The 16,791-nt window shown below is 45.5% G+C and overlaps 3 long non-coding RNA genes across 3 annotated transcripts; 1 reads left to right on the top strand and 2 right to left on the bottom strand.

Moving 5' to 3' along the window:
- Positions 1–5,271: 5,271 nt before the first annotated feature.
- LOC147319930 (uncharacterized) lies at positions 5,272–7,075 on the top strand. The gene is made up of 4 exons (XR_015131176.1): positions 5,272–5,358; positions 5,499–5,671; positions 6,280–6,368; positions 6,512–7,075. It is a non-coding gene; the product is annotated as an uncharacterized LOC147319930 (long non-coding RNA).
- Positions 7,076–9,296: 2,221 nt separating this feature from the next.
- On the bottom strand, positions 9,297–10,603 carry LOC147319929 (uncharacterized). The gene is made up of 3 exons (XR_015131177.1): positions 10,501–10,603; positions 10,340–10,425; positions 9,297–9,759 (listed from the first exon to the last, which is right to left on the bottom strand). It is a non-coding gene; the product is annotated as an uncharacterized LOC147319929 (long non-coding RNA).
- A 2,607-nt stretch (positions 10,604–13,210) lies between these two features.
- LOC147319928 (uncharacterized) lies at positions 13,211–15,138 on the bottom strand. The gene is made up of 3 exons (XR_015131175.1): positions 14,881–15,138; positions 14,720–14,805; positions 13,211–14,196 (listed from the first exon to the last, which is right to left on the bottom strand). It is a non-coding gene; the product is annotated as an uncharacterized LOC147319928 (long non-coding RNA).
- Positions 15,139–16,791: the final 1,653 nt, after the last annotated feature.

Here is a 16,791-nt window from a genome sequence, read left to right as displayed (position 1 = left end):
TGGGAGAAGGGAGCCGGAGATCGACAGACGGATTGGGGCTGCAGCTGCAGTAATGCGGACGCTGCACCGGTCCGTCGTGGTGAAGAGGGAGCTGAGTGTAAAAGCGAAGCTCTCCATTTACCGGTCGATCTACGTCCCTACCCTCACCTATGGCCACGAGCTGTGGGTAGTGACCGAAAGAACGAGATCGCGGATAGAAGCGGCAGAAATGAGCTTCCACCGAAGGGTGGCTGGCCTCTCCCTTAGAGATTGGAGCCTCCTGGGCGCCTCCTGGGTGAGGTGTTCCAGGCATGTCCCACCGGGAGGAGGCCCCGGGGCAGACCCAGGACACGCTGGAGAGATTATATCTCTCGGCTGGCCTGGGAACGCCTTGGTATTCCCCCGGATAAGCTGGAGGAGGTGGCTGGGGAGAGGGAGGTCTGGGCCTCTTTGCTTAGGCTGCTGCCCCCGCGACCCGGCCTCGGATAAAGCGGATGAAGATGGATGGATGAATTTAGAATTTGTTTGTTTTATTTTATTGTGAAAGAACTATAGAGGAAGCGACCACCTTTTCGCACATGCGTAGAAAAACATCCTAATTTCCTGAACCGATCAGGCAGCCAAAGGCAACAACATGGCTGCTGATAGCGATGTGAGTTTGTTTTGTAACATGTCAGTGGTCGTGTCCAAATTCATGGGCTGCATCCTCCTGAGGACCCGGCCTTCGCGGTCTATGTGGGCCGGGTCCTGAGAAGGTCGGGTAGGCCGGAAGTAAACGGCTGTTAAATTGGACGGTCTCGCCTTCGGATTAGCGTCACTGCTGTCTCGGTGGAGTTTAATAAACTCGGCCGTCTGCTCCTTGCTGTCTAAAATATAACAGGACACTGGAGTAAACTCTCGACCATCTCACACTTCTGTTTAATCAGTTTTCTGTTTGACGTTTATTCAGCTGTGTGAAAACCAAGGAGGAACCCACCTGGGGGATTAATAAAGTTTTATTTTATCTAATCTAATAACTTTAATCTCAGCCAAACCGATTTACTCACGAACAAATAAAACACTGAAAAAAGTCCAACAATAACATTTTTAGGTTGTCTAAGTGACTTATATATCACGTTTAACCTGAGTAGCGAAAGTCTGCGGTGATCTGAATATGATGTGCCGGGAGTTGTGCCGTTCTCTGCGGCTTCAGTGACTCTCGAGCTCCCGGCTAGCTATCGAGCTGGTGGGTAGCAGACGTGTAGGGACCTTGCTCAGGGGTACCTCAGCTTAGCTTTTCACTTGATTCAAACCCCCAACCTTCTGATCCCGGGGCAGCCACTCTACCTACTGACCTATCCCTCACACACGTTTACATCGTTGAACAAGTCTGTGCCACAGAGCACGCTGCATCGCTGCATCGCTGCATCGCAGCAAAGAATGGGTTTGGAGGATTTTTTTAGAAGTGATGAATTGCTGCAGCCCCAGATTACGCCAATGAGCACAACATATTAAAACCAGTCTGTGTAGCACTCAGTGGTCCGTGCAGTGACAGTGCTGACATACATGCCAGTACAATGCAGTTCTGCAGCTTGTTGCTCTGTGTTTCAGTCGGACTGTTTAGTTTAGCTGGATTGTTGCTGGTTGAGAGAAACTGAAGCTGGATGTCGGGCGTGTACCAGAGATCCTGCTAGTAATGCCTTCTGCTGTTTATCTTGTGTTCAGTCAGGTGCCGATGTTTGTGCAGATCCAGCAGAAGTGGAGGCGGATGTATGCCGGAGAGTGCAAAGGACCAGGCGTGCGCACCGACTTTGAGATCGTTCACCTGCGTCGAGCGCCCGTGCAGTACAACCACCTGTCCGGCCTGCTCGACATCTTCAAATCTAAGATAGTAAGTGCTCTGGAACAAACATCTTTATATGGATCATATTTCAAGGTTGTTTGTTTGTTTTTAATAAAGAAAAATTAAAATTGTGCAGCCACAGAGCGTCATGTACCCATGTTCTACAAGTATCACCTCAGCATCCTGTTCCAGACGATTTTAGGACGATGTGAATCCTGTTAAATGCAACTAATAATCATAAAAGCATCCACGAAGTGCATGTAAATGTATTTTCTAAAACATTTATTCATCTGGTTTTTCCTGCTCATGTACAGTCTCTCCTCCTCCTCCTCCTCCTGCTGTGCTCTGACAGTCACACAAAAACTGTATTCAACTTGAAAATAACACAAACATCTTATCTTATAATAAGAATATATTCTTGTAATAGTTCGTCAAAGAGCAGGTTGATAACAGTACAGCACACTGCTTAGTTATGTGAACATTGGGAAAACAGAAGAGGAAGAAGAAGACGTCTAATTCTGTGTAAATTCGGTTTCTGGATTTTTGTGGAGTTAATTTGTGAATAAAATAAAGACTGTTAGGAAGTGGATGTCGGTTTAATGATCAGTTTGTTTGAACTTTGTTTATTCCTATTCCTGGAAACACAATGGATTCCCAGACATCACGTTGTTTAACCCTTTCATGCACAGTGGTCTGCAGCTATTCAAAGGCTGTTTTCTTGTATTTGTGTTGGTGTTGATGGTAAACTTGCACAGAAACACTACACACTGATGTCTCCATACCCTTCATAAGTCAAAACCGATGTTGTCCACCTAAGTGGACATTTAAAAAATGAAGTTCAAAAATCTTATATTCATTCCTAAAGAAGAATAAAAATCCTGATTGATGTTGTCATCATCCACACATGAGGGTTAAATGTGTTCAGTATGTTCCCAGAAACAGCCGACAATGACGAGGTGTAATCCACGCCTGTACAGAGAGATTAATGCTGCAGCTTGTTACCATAAACATGAGCTGATGTCTTCCTGTTGTCATCAGGGTTGTTCCCTGTTCCCTCTGCCTCCAGTCAACATCGCCATTCGCTTCACCTACGTGCTCCAAGACTGGCAGCAGTATTCATGGCCACAGCAGCCTCCAGGTAGGCAGTACATGTCATGTCATTAATACACAAATAGAAAAATGTAATATTATTATTAAGAAATTATTAAATTTTTTTTAAATACATGTCAGCAAGTGGCTGACATCCAGAAACCCTGCCAGTGGCTTTTAGGAGTCGTGTGTGTGATGCAGGTCATGTTGTTGTTTCCTGTGGAACGATTGTACCTGCTGGTTCCAGGTCGTTCTTCTGATAAGTCTTTTCACTCGTCTGTCTGAAATCGTGTGGGGAGCGCTTGGTCGTGGCTGGTTTATCGTAAATAAATAAAAACCCTGCAGGGGCAACGCCAGGTTTATGGCCCCAACAGTGCTCACTGGAACCTTCAGTAACTTAGAAGTTCTTCTGTAGCCGATGCCATCAGTCTTAAGTGTGCAAAGGTCTTGAGAGAGCTTGTTGGTTTTACCCATCATGAGACGCTTCTTGTGTGAAACCTGGCTAATGAGGCCATAGTTGGGACTGAACCGGCTGATATTAATTTGCACTAAGTGGCAGGATTGCTCTGTAATTACTCATAAATGTGTCTTTTTGCACCTTTCTTTCTGTCCAATACATTTCCCCCGTGTCATTCTTCATTGTTAGACGTCATGTATGGACATCTATGGTGGCGCTGGGTGATATGAGGAAAATGTAATATCACAATATTTTTTTGCTATATCACAAAACACGAAATAAATCACGATATGTTTAAGTTATTTTCAACCATATAGGATCTAAATTTGCACTTATTCAAACCGACCATTCAGGATGGTTTTCTATTGTCAACATAAAAATGATCTGAATGAACTGAAATGTTTTCTTTTAACCATCAGCTGCACACAGAGGATTTTCACAGATTACAGTATAATCACAGTAAGTCTCTTTCTGTGGTCAACACTAGACTTTAACATCAAAAGATCACAGCAACAAAAAACGACGTCAAGAAAAAAATCATGAGTCAAAATAAAACGACTGAAATGAAAAAGCTGCTCTGTTGTTCTTATAAAAATGGCAAAATAAAAAAAATGGATGACATCAAATTACAGAAACAAGTCGAGACAGTGACTATAAAACAGTTTATTTAATGTTTGCTTGGTGTGCAGGGAGACGTTGACATGCAGGGTTTAAAACATCATTTCTTTTGCAGCGAGATTCATTCTCTCACCGTCTGAAACTCCTGATGTCGCCATATTTTTACCTGTTCAGTTCAGTTCAGTTTTATTTATACAGCAATCACAACAACAGTCGCCTCAAGGTGCTTTATATTGCACAGTAGATCGTACAATAATAGATACAGAGAAAAACCCAACAATCATATGACCCCCTATGAGCAAGCACTTTGGGGACAGTGGGAAGGAAAAACTCCCTTTAAACAGGAAGAAACCTCCAGCAGAACCAGGCTCAGGGAGGGGCGGAGCCATCTGCTGTGATTGGTTGGGGTGAGAGAAGGAAGACAGGATAAAGACATGCTGTGGAAGAGAGACAGAGATTAATAACAGATGTGATTCAATGCAGAGAGGTCTGTTAACACATAGTGAGTGAAGAAGAAACACTCAATGCATCATGGGAATCCCCCGGCAGCCTGCGTCTATTGCAGCATAACTAAGGGAGGATTCAGGGTCACCTGGTCCAGCCCTAACTATATGCTTTAGCAAATAGGAAAGTTTGAAGCCTAATCTTGAAAGTAGAGATAGTGTCTGTCTCCTGAATCCAAACTGGAAGCTGGTTCCACAGAAGAGGGGCCTGAAAACTGAAGGCTCTGCCTCCCATTCTACTTTTAAATACTCTAGGAACAACAAGTAGGCCTGCAGTGTGAGAGCGAAGTGCTCTAATAGGGTGATATGGTACTACAAGGTCATTAAGATAAGCACAGAGGAAACTATTTCTAAGCTAAAATTCATGCATCAAATGATACGCAGCAGATAAGACGGATGTAATCAAGCTACCGATAGAAAGAACATAGTAAAGGACAAATAAAGTGTCTTTTTTTCCTCATTGTTCTATGTGTGGGCCTCCTACTTCCTCCCACAGTCCAAAGACATGCAGTTAGTGGGGACAGGTTCATTGGGGCCCTAAATTTCCCACGGTGTGAATGTCTGTCTCTGTGTTTGCCCTGCGGCAGACTGGCGACCTGTCCAGGGTGTGCCCCGCCTCTCATGACAGCCCCAAGCACTTTACATGTGATGTAAAGTGGACTTTTCTTTTGTTGCCACGTCCATGATTTAGAAAATGTTACACAGATGTTGTCCTGCTTCGCTGTGCTGAAGCGTGTGCTTCATGAAAAGTTTGAATAAGAAAATATCAGGTCAGTAACTGTTTGTGTTCCCTGTAGGTGAGGCTGTGACAGAGCTCTTTAAACTCTGCTGTAGGACTGAGTGTACAGAGGAGATTCCTGGAAGAGGATACGCTGAAGATGAGGGCAAAGGTCAGGTTCCTGGCTTTACTTGTTGAGTGACCATACTGCATTCTGGAAACGTGCGTAGCTTACTGGGAGATCTGGGCATCTGTGCTGACCCGGGCCTCAGCAATTGAACAGAAACTCTTGGATGTGTTTGTCGTCTGTAGAAAACAGTGATATCAGCTCTGCTTTGTCCAAGCTGACCGAGCCAGCAGCAACTGTGTCCATTTCCAAACTGTCTGTCTCCAACATGGTGCACAGTGCCCGGAAGCACATTCGCCGCCATCGACGCATCGATGAGTCGCCCCTTAACACCGAGATACTCAATTCTGTCCTTCTGGTAAGAGTTAATCATGTAACCTGTTTAAAAGGCATTAACTAGTCGGAGTTGACTAATACTTGACTGAGTTTTAATGGTTTCAGCTCATTTTATGAGGAAACTGATTCTGACAGAAGAGGTGTGGATCCCGTGTTAGGAGACGGTGAGCGTGATATTCAGAGCAGCAGAGACCTCGGAGCGTGTGGTAGTTTGACTCGTACTGATGTGGCTCCTCTGCTTCTTTTCACAAACAGTTTTTCCTTCCTGGTTACTGTTGAGCCCGTCACACTCAGCAGCTCGAGCTCGAGCTAAGACAGCCTTGAATCTTAAAACTACAGCCGTAATTGCATTTATGTCTTAGAGTGCTGGCCACAGATATTGATCCCATCTGACAGCAGCTCAGTAAAGCACAAGAGCGTCATCTTAAACAGGATATCAGGCAGCGTTCTTATTTTTATTGTCTACTTCTGGTCACATCCTGCTTTTGCCACTGAGCGATCAGCATCCTGTGTTTTATCATGAAGTGATGACTACGTGAGCTGCACTTGTTTAATTCTTCTAACATCTAGAAAACAACAGAGTTTCTAAATGACAGACTTATTTATTTGTGTTTGTGTCTCTGTTTCCAGATGCTGCTGTGGAGAAGTCTGACTGTAAGAATAACACTCAGCTGTCCAACTCCAGTGGGACATCGGAGCAAGAGAAAACCTCTGATTATGTATGTTTGCCTCTTCACCACTCGCACACTCAAGGTTACACTCAGGTCAGGTCCAATATAAGTTTCAGAGTGAAGACAGGCTCAGTGCTGTCAGTACTTTGTCAGGATTTTTATTGATTTCATGGTCTTTTCCCTCGTTGTAGAACCTTTTCCACCAGCTGAAGTCGGCCCCCAGTGACAGTCTGACCTACCGTCTGGCTCTGTGTGTGTGTCTGTTCAACTATTACTACGGTGGGCTGCGGGCTGTTCTCTAAGTAAATATATTTCTAAAGGTGCTTTGATGTGAAATTATCACCAGATGTCGGTAACAACACTTCCAATCCAGACGTGCAAAGGAATCAAACCACAGATGAAGTTGTGTAATAATACAAAGTGACACAGGGACATTTATTTATTACTTTATACAAATGTTGGTGATGACAGTTCATGGCAGCGTCTGTATGGAGAAACCAGTCCCATCATTGCTCATGACTTTGACCCACTCACCACACAAACAGTCTATAAATCCCGAATGCTCCGTGGATCCTTCCCACAGATTCAGCTCAGGTGATTGGCTGGGCCGTTCCAGCAGCTTTACTTGATTTCTCTGAAACCAACCGTTTCCATTGGCTGTGTTTGTGATCATGGTCTTGCTGAAACATCCATCCTTGTTTCATCTTCATCATCCTGGTAGATGGCAGCAGATTCTAATCAACAATGTCTCCATTCATCCTTCCTGGAGTTATGTTTAATGTCTCAGTGCTGTACGCTGAATAAACAGCCCCCCCCCCCCCCCCCCCCCATGATGCTCCCGCCTCCAGACTTCAGTGTTGCTGTGGTGTTTTTGGGGTGAAGCCACCCAAACATGGTGTGTTTACAGCCTTCAAAGAGTTCAGTTTTGGTCTTTTGTGACCAAACTATATTAAAGATAAAGCATATTGTTGTACCTATGCATTACACTGGAGCAGAGCTTACATACACTCAACAAAAATATAAACGCAACACCTTTGTTACTGCTCCCATTCCCCATGGGATGGACGTAGAGACCTAAAATTCATTCCAGATACACAATATAACCATCCCTCCCAAACAGTGGTCACAAATCAGTCCAAATGTGTGGTAGTGGGCACATCTGCTATATTGAGATAATCCATCCCACCTCACAGGTGTGCCACATCAGGATGCTGATCTGACATCATGAGTAGTGCACAGGTGTACCTCAGACTGCCCACAACAAAAGGCCACCCTGGAATGTGCAGTTTTGTCTCACAGCAAAATGCCACAGATGCCACAAGCAATGAGGGAGCGTGCAATTGGCATGCTGACAGCAGGAATGTCAACCAGATCTGTCGCCCGTGCATTGAATGTTCATTTCTCAACCATAAGCCGTCTCCACAGGCGTTTCAGAGAATATGGCAGCACATCCAACCGGCCTCACAACCGCAGACCTCGTGTAACCACACCAGCCCAGGACCTCCACATCCAGCAGGTTCACCTCCAAGATCGTCTGAGACCAGCCACCCAGACAGCTGCTGGAACAATTGGTTTGCACAACCAAACAATTTCTGCACAAACTGTCAGAAACCGTCTCAGGGACGCTCAACTGCATGCCCGTCGTCCTCATCGGGGTCTTGACCTGACTCCAGCTCGTCGCCGTAACAGACTTGTGTGGGCAAATGCTCACATTCGATGGCGTCTGGCACGTTGGAGAGGTGTGCGCTTCACGGATGAATCACAGCGCTTTGTGTTCTGCGTCCTGATTGGCTGCAGACTATTGTTGATCTCCTCCGTGCCGTCTCTCCTGTACAGTACAGAATCGCTTATTCATTGGTTCATTAATGATTCATTGATGTTGAATTATCTCTCAGCTGCTCTGTTCTCATGTGCTGGACCTGAAAACACGGTTTGATCTTTGGTTTCTGTAATACTGGACTTATTTGTCTACGAAGGTTTGAACTTTGAGAGCTTAAACAGGAGAGAAACGAGTGAAAATGTTCATGTCGGTCTGAGTGTATAAAGTGTGTAGTGACGGGTTTTACCTTAACACATCTATAATAATTGTAAAAAATAAAGTTGTCTACTTCAGATTTCACCAATCGCAGGTTATTTTTAGAACGTAACTCCCGCGATAAACGAGGGAGCGCTGTATACAAATACTGAGAAGTATAAAATTTGAATCCTGTCTCTCTCTGAGGCGCGGGGGGAAAAAATATCGACAAGTCGATCAACATCATCTACAGATACATTCGACATCTCGAGAAATGTAAATCGCCACTTGATTCGTCCATTTGGTTGAAAAACCCGACCTTGAACAAGGAGCGAATATCACACCGGAAACTAAGCGCTATGCGCCGGAAGTAGCATATGCTAAGGCGCACAGGTCTAAGTTATAGGTCTAAGTTCCCCATAATGCACTGGGTGTTTCTTCTTCACTCAACATGTGTTAGTACACCTCTCTGCATTCAGTCCGTCTGCCCCTCATCTATCGATGGATGTTAGAGGCTTTGGTTCCCACTGTCGCTCACAGATGGTCACCTAATGTTTCCTGTGTAACTGCAGGGTCTTTGCCTTATAACATAGAAGCAGCTTGAGGTAACTGTTGTTGTGATGCTGTGTGTGTGTAATAAAGCTCCCTTACTGACAGTGGGTCACCACAGCTTGTAGCTCCATGTATTTGATGCGGCACGTTTGCCCTCGCTGACACAACCCTAAAGGGATTTGTGTGTATGAATAAAGTTTATTGTTCATACAGTTCATTGCTGTATGTCTGTGAAAGGCTGAATGAGGGTTGTAGCTCCCTCAGCAGCTGTGGAGCGATGGAGATGTGGTTGGTTAGACACGCTGCTTTAGTTTACACTACAAACCACACTCACCTGTTTACACTCCTTTTGTGTTACAACCACCTTGTTACACTCAAACACCAGATGATGCATCTGAGCCAACTAAGGATTCACTGAGACTGAAGAAGCTCGAGATCATAATGTGACCAAGTGGTCGGCGGGGTTATGCACAAAATAAATAAACTTGACAACGCCACCTAGGGGAATTACACCCCCAGGAAATATATTTAAGAAAAATAAATAAAAGGAATAAAAGAAGACCGCACAGATTCAAGGATGCACACTGAGGCAGGTTGGCTTCCAATATTAAAACAGTTTTATTTATAGAAATAAATAAAATATTATAAATAATATTTTATAAATAAAATATTAAAAGTCAAGATGTAGCGTCATTATTGACAGTGTCCTACAGTAAAAATAAACAATCGTGGAACTTGGACTTACCAGCAGCCGTGGAACCAAAAGAAAATCACACCAAAAGAATCACTGCAGACCACCCAGTGCTGTACAAAAGAAAGTGTGAAAACGACCCACCACCTGAGGTCCCAGGGCCACTGGCTCGTCCTCCTTCACTGAAATAAAACACAGAAAAGTATGTTAAAAGAATAAAAGGACACTGAGCGTCAGGCTCGCTACAAATCATAAAAAGACTAAAACACACTTTAATAACTTTAATAAAAGAAATCACACACACACACACACACACGGGAAAGGCTTATTCCCCACGGGTCAAACTACCACTCGTGCTGGTAATAATTATTCTCAGGCATAGGCCGGTCTGGCTCCCCACCGGCTGAGACCGGCCACCCAGGCGATTTAGAGTCCCAGCACGACACTCGGGCAGAGAATCACTTCAGCCCGATCACAGAAGTGTGGGTACGAGCAACAGTCCAGGGTAAAATAGAACACCAGGCGAACCCAAAAAAAGGTAAGCCTACTTAATAAAAACAAGATAAGACAAAACAAGACAAGACAGCAGACTCCACCAAGGAGCAGTTCACAACAGCAACTGAGAAGGCAGTCCACTCTTCCAATTTAGGTTGGACAATTTACCATGGAGAGGTGAGTACAGCAGTGAACCCTGAAACAGATAAGTGTAACCTTAAACTCTTATAGCTATGAATGCTAATAAAAGTAGTTCTAACAGCTTACCCCAGGACCGGAGGCACTATACTCTCATTGGTGGAGATACCACGAACACCTCTCTCCGCAATGGCAGAATTAAACAGACTGCTGCGCTACAACAGGCCGGAAAAGGATATTAACACCAATTCCAGTATTCGGAGGGAATCCAAGGTTAAGCGAGAGCATACCTGTAGCTGTCGTATAATCGGCTCTTGCTGATCAGTCCGTCGCAGTACGCCAGCATTTACTGCTGTATCGTACCAGAAGCTCGGGAGGAATTAATCCAACAAGACATCAGCTTAGCTTTATACAGGCTAGCGCCACCCTGCAATCAATGTGCAGGTGGGTTCCCAATTAACCCGATCACCTGATACAAGGAGCGAGTGCAGTGGAAAGAGAGCGAGGGTGGTAGAGCGAGCGAGAGAGAGAGAGAATGAGAGAAGAAAAACAACGGAAGGCGAGTAGCCCATCTGGCTACATCTCGAGACACCCTCACAGGAGATTACATGGCCCAAGTAGTTAACCTTCTGCTGGAAAAAGGCACACTTTTCTAACTTAGCCTTGAGCCCCTGTTGCTGCAGCCTTGCCATCACCATCTCTAGCCGTTGCAGGTGCTGAGAGACAGACGAGGAGAACACAATGATGTCGTCTAGGTACAGCAGTAATGACTGGCACTGCTGATCCCCGAACATCCTCTGCATTAGGCGCTGAAAGGTACCAGGAGCATTGCACAGCCCGAATGGCATACGATTCCACTCGAACAGGCCAAACGGCGTGCAAAAAGCGGTCTTGGGCTTATCCGGCTCAGAAACTGGCACCTGGTTGTACCCGCTGGCCAGGTCGATGGTAGAAAACCAGCGTGCGCCAGCTAGGGCATCCAGACTTTCCTCGATGCGAGGTAAGGGGAAGGCGTCCTTCCTTGTTTTGCTATTCAGCAAACGATAGTCAACGCACAGCCGGAGGCTTCCATCCTTCTTGCGGACCAACACGATGGGAGAGGCATAAGGGCTGCTACTTTCCCTAATTACCTGGGCCTCCAGTAGCTGGTTGATATGAGCCCTGACAGCCTCATAATCAGAAGGAGGAATTCGCCTGTACCTCTGCCGGACAGGTGCGTCATCGAGTAGCGGTATGTCGTGCGAAATGAGGTTTGTGCAGCCCAAGTCTCCCTCATAAGTGGAGAAAACAGAGCGGTACTTCCGCAAAAGTAACCGTACCTCGTGTTGCTCTGACTCAGCGAGAGCAGACAGGTCAATCGTATCCACCATCTCTTGAGCAGGGCTGCTGGTTGTATGGGAGGAAACGGTAACGGGAAAAGAGTGTTCCTCGCTAACACCGGCAGGGAGGCTAACAACAGTAGCTTTGCTTATCACTCCCAAACGGGTCCGCGGGTGGAGAACAGCTTCCGCTGTCCCTACATTGGTGACTGGGATGTAGGCAACGCCCTTATCCACCTGAACCAAACATGGAGAGGCCAGCAACCCAACTGGCAACCCGGACTCAGAAGGTTCAAAAAGCACAGCCTGACCTGACAACTGCTGAGAACAAGTAGTGGCCACCAGCTGCATAACACCACCAGGTATCCGCACGGCCCGCGGGCCCTGTACCTTAACGGTACCGACAGGGTCCTCTGGGGCTTGGGCTGCAGACTGGTGACACTGATGTAAGGCCTCCAAAACTGGTCTCGGTGCCTGTGACACAGAAGGAGAATTAAACAAGGAGCCACCGAAAGCCCCAAACAGTTCTTGATAACAGCGGCGGATTACGTTCATTCCTAAGATGCCAGGGACAGAGGGCGTAGCCCCAGGAGGGTCCTTCACTATAAGGATTCCACAAGAGGGCATTTCCTTGCCACACAGGAGTACACTGAGCTCCAAATAGCCAATGTAAGGGATGGCAAGCCCATTGGCAGCCCGAAGCTGTAGCCAATGACATGACTGAAGGCGTTCTTGTCCCCAAGGGGCAAAATGTGCCAAAAAGAAACTTTCTGTGATGGTGGAAACCATGGACCCAGTATCCACCAAACAAGGGACAGTTACCCCACTAATAAGCACATCCATCTTTGGACACGATGAAATTAGCCTGCCAATCCTATCTTTCTGTGAGCCAGTGAACTCCCCACCTGAACTGTGACTCTGCAGCACAGATGGCGTTAGTTTTCCGACTGGGTAGTGGGAAGATGATTGCCAACTGCGGCGTAAGGAGGGCCTGAATCAGAACCTGCTCTAGGGCGGCGTGAAGCCCGCTCCCCAGTGCACTCCCTAGCAAAGTGTCCTGGCTGCTGACACCGGCGACAAATCACCGAGCCAGCCCGTGAAGGCCGAACACTTCTTCGGGGGTTCTGTAAAGAAGCCACTGTCTCAGTGAGCCGATTTAACTGCTCTTGTTGGCGCTTTAGGAGTTCCTTTAGCTCACGCCACTCGGACTCGGGTGTACCAACAGGAGCGAACCTAGGGCTAGTGTGCACTCCACACTGAAAACCATATGCCGATGGTTGAGAATAGCCACGGTCGCGAACACCGCCTGAAAACCCTTCTCTTTCCCATCTAATTGCTTCCCCGCGCACCTCTAACAAGGTGGCAGTGGGCACACGGCGAACGTATTGTTTAAGCTCTCTGCGGAGACCACTATCAACAACATGTTCTACAAATTGGTCTCGGAGCAGCACCTCTGCGTTACGCATACCATCAGGTGCACTTTGTTTTACTTGCTCCATCAGAGCCATTAGCGCTAAGGAAAACTCCTGCAAAGTCTCTTCCTCCCGTTGTCTCCTCGAAAAGAAAGCCTGCTGCAGAGTGACATAGGACTGCGCATTGCCATACAGTTCCTTTAAAATGGTCAACACCCGAGCAGGATCCCCTCGCTCTAAATTAGGGCGAAATTTGATCTCCTCCCTTGCTTCTCCCTCTAAATGGTCAAAAATAAAGAAAGCTTGATCAGCAACAGACAGGTGCCGGGCACGCATGCATGCTTGAACCTCTTCGACCCATTCAGCTATATTGATGCCTGTTCTACCATTGAACATGGGACATTTACGGTCCCTAGGCACCACCACCAGACGCTCTGTAACGGCGGCCTGGCTACCAACATTTGGTACGCAACCAGCTGGTACGAAAGAGGATGACGCGGCCCCGCCACCAGACTCGAGCACAGCGCCCCCATCCCGGCGCAATTGCTCATTATCTGCCCTTAACTGCGCTACCAAGTCTCTAAGTTGCTGCAATTCTTCCTCCATAATAAATTTTGACCCAAAAAAAAGAGAAAATTAAATCAGCAAGGTGCTAAAATCCTATTACTCTTCCTTCTACCTGGATACTGCTGTCTTGTCTATAATCACACTCTAAAACAAATAGAGCCTTCAAACAGGTGAACTAGACTCGTTGCAAAAAAATAAAACAATTTACAAAACCAAACATCTACCTCAAACGTGCACCCTGTTCGTGACGCCAAGTATGTGACCAAGTGGTCGGCGGGGTTATGCACAAAATAAATAAACTTGACAACGCCACCTAGGGGAATTACACCCCCAGGAAATATATTTAAGAAAAATAAATAAAAGGAATAAAAGAAGACCGCACAGATTCAAGGATGCACACTGAGGCAGGTTGGCTTCCAATATTAAAACAGTTTTATTTATAGAAATAAATAAAATATTATAAATAATATTTTATAAATAAAATATTAAAAGTCAAGATGTAGCGTCATTATTGACAGTGTCCTACAGTAAAAATAAACAATCGTGGAACTTGGACTTACCAGCAGCCGTGGAACCAAAAGAAAATCACACCAAAAGAATCACTGCAGACCACCCAGTGCTGTACAAAAGAAAGTGTGAAAACGACCCACCACCTGAGGTCCCAGGGCCACTGGCTCGTCCTCCTTCACTGAAATAAAACACAGAAAAGTATGTTAAAAGAATAAAAGGACACTGAGCGTCAGGCTCGCTACAAATCATAAAAAGACTAAAACACACTTTAATAACTTTAATAAAAGAAATCACACACACACACACACACACACACACACACACACACACACACACGGGAAAGGCTTATTCCCCACGGGTCAAACTACCACTCGTGCTGGTAATAATTATTAAGAATCACTTCAGCCCGATCACAGAAGTGTGGGTACGAGCAACAGTCCAGGGTAAAATAGAACACCAGGCGAACCCAAAAAAAAGGTAAGCCTACTTAATAAAAACAAGATAAGACAAAACAAGACAAGACAGCAGACTCCACCAAGGAGGAGTTCACAACAGCAACTGAGAAGGCAGTCCACTCTTCCAATTTAGGTTGGACAATTTACCATGGAGAGGTGAGTACAGCAGTGAACCCTGAAACAGATAAGTGTAACCTTAAACTCTTATAGCTATGAATGCTAATAAAAGTAGTTCTAACAGCTTACCCCAGGACCGGAGGCACTATACTCTCATTGGTGGAGATACCACGAACACCTCTCTCCGCAATGGCAGAATTAAACAGACTGCTGCGCTACAACAGGCCGGAAAAGGATATTAACACCAATTCCAGTATTCGGAGGGAATCCAAGGTTAAGCGAGAGCATACCTGTAGCTGTCGTATAATCGGCTCTTGCTGATCAGTCCGTCGCAGTACGCCAGCATTTACTGCTGTATCGTACCAGAAGCTCGGGAGGAATTAATCCAACAAGACATCGGCTTAGCTTTATACAGGCTAGCGCCACCCTGCAATCAATGTGCAGGTGGGTTCCCAATTAACCCGATCACCTGATACAAGGAGCGAGTGCAGTGGAAAGAGAGCGAGGGTGGTAGAGCGAGCGAGAGAGAGAGAGAATGAGAGAAGAAAAACAACGGAAGGCGAGTAGCCCATCTGGCTACAATAAGAATTTGAGGCTCAGCTGATACAGTATCATAGGAGAATCCAACCATTGTATGTCAAGAGACTATAGGCAGTGAAAGCTCCATCTGGAGGAGGAACGACGTGGTTCAGAGCGTTGCCTCCTGCAGCTGGTGACATGTTCAGATTTCAGCTCTGTCGATTAGAAAGTCTGTTTTTGTTTTTCATCTGTGTGTTGCTCTTTCATCCTTTTCTTCTTCCTGTTTCTTGCATCAAGCTGGCTGACTTCACCACTGATGAGGTAACCATGAGCAGTAAGCCTCGTGTCGCTCACAGTTACATTTAACATAGTGCGATAAACACACTCAGTCATTATAAGGTACATCCTCTAAAGGTTCACATAACAGACAAACAGGATAATAAAAATAATCTGGTTCTTTGCAGCGTCCTCAGATGAACAACACACGACATTATTACACGTCTCAGTATTTGTTACACTGAACACAAATATAAACACAACACTTTTGTTTCCATGAGCTGAACCGGATCCTGACTGGTTTTGCGACATGTGTGTCATTGTGCTACACATGTACGGCATATTTCAGAGTGGCCTTTTATTGTGGGCAGTCTCAGACACACCTGTGCAATATTCATGCTGTCTAATCAGCACCTTGACATGCCACACCTGTGAGGTGGGATGGATTATCTCAGCTAACGAGAAGTTCTCACTAACACACATTTAGACAGATTTGTGAGCAGTGTTTGCGAGCAATGTTCCCTGTAATGTTTCACGTGTCTGAACACACAAACTCCCTGAGCGTCCCTTGGACCACTGTGAGCAACAGCAGACGTGTGCACTGTGGTCACACCAGCATCCAAGAATACTTTTACACAACAAGACTTCTTCAAAAAAGTAACTGAGTTTTGCAAACAGAGTTTTTTGCAGCTGTTTACCTAAAAATGCAGCCGAGGTGTTTTTTAAATAAACATTTCAAACTATTTGCAGAACAATCAGCTGTTCTGCATCAAATCTGATGCCACACAAATTATTTGTGCCGCTGCAAAAAATAATTTCTGTCCACTATGAGATGAAGGAGAACAACAGCCTGATACCTGCAGGCCTGACAGCAGCAGATGTGTCACTGCTGCAACACCTGTAAACCATTGTTCTGACACACACAACAAAACTATTGACTACACTACACACTAACTACACACTAACTACACTCTTAACTACACACTAACTACACTCTAACTACACAAGATTTGTGCTAAACTTGGCAATCGCATCTCAAACACGCCGTCACTCCTAAAACTTCCCCCTTCCTAAACAACTAAATGTCATGTTGCCATATCATTTTTTGATTGGTCGACATGGTGCATTTTTCCACCAATAGGAAAGGCTGGTGGGGGTTTGTTTTGGTGTTGTTTTTGCTCACAGGCTTTCGAGCGTTTTCCTTATAAAACGGCGTTTTTACCGTTTCTTCCTGCAGTAAATATAAACAACGACAGTATTCAGGAAGAAAACCAAACATTGCAGATATTTTATCATAACTCTGGTTTTACGTGGCCGATCAACACAATTCAAAAACTGGTATAAAGTCCACACTTTGTCCGTCAGTTGTTCCGTCTGTCCTGCTCACATCTCCAATGGTTGTACAC

The sequence above is a fragment of the Aulonocara sp. 'chitande type north' Nkhata Bay genome, linkage group LG10, assembly GCF_057382095.1.
Source record: "Aulonocara sp. 'chitande type north' Nkhata Bay isolate Kocher_YH1m ecotype deep benthic linkage group LG10, A_spYH_male_GT1.1, whole genome shotgun sequence".
Classification (NCBI taxonomy): Eukaryota; Metazoa; Chordata; class Actinopteri; order Cichliformes; family Cichlidae; genus Aulonocara; species Aulonocara sp. 'chitande type north' Nkhata Bay.
The sequence above is the reverse complement of the archived record's forward strand: the minus strand, read 5'-3'. Positions and strand labels throughout refer to the sequence as shown.